Source organism: Ursus arctos, unplaced genomic scaffold (genome assembly GCF_023065955.2).
Source record: "Ursus arctos isolate Adak ecotype North America unplaced genomic scaffold, UrsArc2.0 scaffold_11, whole genome shotgun sequence".
In the NCBI taxonomy this organism is placed as follows: domain Eukaryota; kingdom Metazoa; phylum Chordata; class Mammalia; order Carnivora; family Ursidae; genus Ursus; species Ursus arctos.
The window spans coordinates 68,482,693-68,484,732 of NW_026622775.1; the positions used below are offsets into that span (position 1 = coordinate 68,482,693).

The 2,040-nt window shown below is 39.3% G+C and overlaps 1 pseudogene; it reads left to right on the plus strand.

The window, feature by feature from the left end:
* Positions 1–584: 584 nt before the first annotated feature.
* LOC113270050 (rRNA-processing protein FCF1 homolog) lies at positions 585–1,251 on the plus strand (annotated as a pseudogene).
* Positions 1,252–2,040: the final 789 nt, after the last annotated feature.

Consider the following 2,040-nt stretch of genomic DNA (forward strand, 5'->3'; position numbering starts at 1 on the left):
CGATTTTAGAAGAGAAGTCTGCACATTTTTCCATGAAGGATCACATTAAATACTTAGGCTTTGCAGTCTGTATTTGGTCTCTGTCACATAGTGTTCTTTATGTGCTTGCATATTTGTCTTTGCAGCCCTTTAAACAGTAAAAATAATTCTTACCTCACATGTCATTCAAAACACAGGCTACGGGCTAGTTAGGGACCACAGGTTACAGTTAGCCAGCCCCTGTTTTGGAACTTTGAGAAACACAGCTAATTTTACGACTATGGTTTGGTACAGATTTACTGATTCAACATAATGAAAACACGGATGATGTTTACCAAAAGTTGCAAAGCACTTTTGGTATTACCAAATTCCAAGATACTATTTTTTTACATTTTAACATCTCAGATATTGGTTATTCTTCTCCCAATTGCTTCTGCCTAGGTGGGGGTCACGGGGGAGTTACCATTGCCTGTGACAGCATGAACCTGATCACAGACATCTGTGTTATTTCCACCTCACTTGTGCTCTCTTGCTTGCTCTGCACATGCTAAATTCAATTACTCTTTAAAACATCTTCAAAAAAGAAACAAGAGTGCGGTGTGAACATGGGAAAAAAGAAAGCAAGAAAGTATGTGACCATGAAGAGAATGCTTAGTCTCTGAGATCAGAGGCTTAAAGAGAATGGATTAAAATCTAAAAAGAAAGAAAAGATCCCAGTGCACTCAAGGAAAGAGAAGACCCCCAACATCCTTCCTGTTTATTCTTCCAAGATACACATAGCTGGACCCACCTTACCACATCCTGACTGATACCAGTTTAACAACTTTTCCATTAAGGCCAAACTTGACTTAGTACAGTCAGTGATGGACGGTCTGTATGCCAATTGTATCCCTTGTATAACTGACTTTGTAATGGCTGAAATTGAGAAATTGGGACAAAAGTATCCAGTGGCTCTAAGGAATGTCAAGGACCCAAGATTTGAACAATTACCATACGCACACAAAGGAACCTATGCAGATGACTGCTCAGTACAGACAGTAACTCAGCACAAGTGTTAACACTGTGGCCACAGTTAACCTGAACCTTAGAAGAAGGATAGGGAAGATCCCTTGAGTTCCCATCATGTACATTTCTAACCATAGGTACAATATTGAGCAGATGCCAGATGATTATGGGGCCCCTTGGTTCAAATTCTTAAAAGATAAAGTTGATTTCCTCTGCATTCCTTTACCAGCTTTTTCTGTTGCCAGTTCATATAGCAATACTCTATAGTATGAATTATTCCACTTACCCATTTGCTCTGTTATGAGCTGAGTATGGTTAAATACAGTCACTCATTGATGTTGTTTTGAAATTGATATTTTATATCATTTTAAATTTAGTTGCATCTTTTTATAAACCAGTTGATGGCTCACATTAAAAAAACTTCAAAAAAGTACATAATAATTTGTCATTTGAAAACAAAGTTTTACTGTACGGAAGTATTTTATTGGCCTCCTCTTCACCCAAGTCACGTGGGAAGGATTTCTACCCTAGGGCTGGGGGACAACCAAACACATGACACACAGCACTGGATAGATGAGGTCAACAGAAGTGTATTAGTCATACATACTCATAGCCTGGAGGAGGAGGATACGTGCCATACAGAGCCACGTACGGGTTGCATTTAGGAACAAAGGGAACAACTAGCTACTATAGGAACTAGACTTCAGTATCAAGAAAATAGGATGCTCCCTGATTCCTGTAGGAAGATGTGATTGGCTTGTTTGGATAACTCCACGGGCTGGCAGGGAACTCAGGGAGAAGAAGGAACTGTGCCTGGTCTCTGTAATAGGATGGTTGCTTGACTCAGGGTCTATCTGTACAGGAGCAGAATGAGAAGGGAAGCTCGCAGTTGAGCCATTCAAGTTCCTCCCTCTTGTCTCCAAATATCAGGGCACATATAATATTAGGCCTTACTTTTAGGCTTTAAGACACAAGAAGCAAATAATATAACAACATGGTTATGATCATTATGTTTTTCTATGTAAATATAAAATATAAAAAGATATGCCTTGGGTG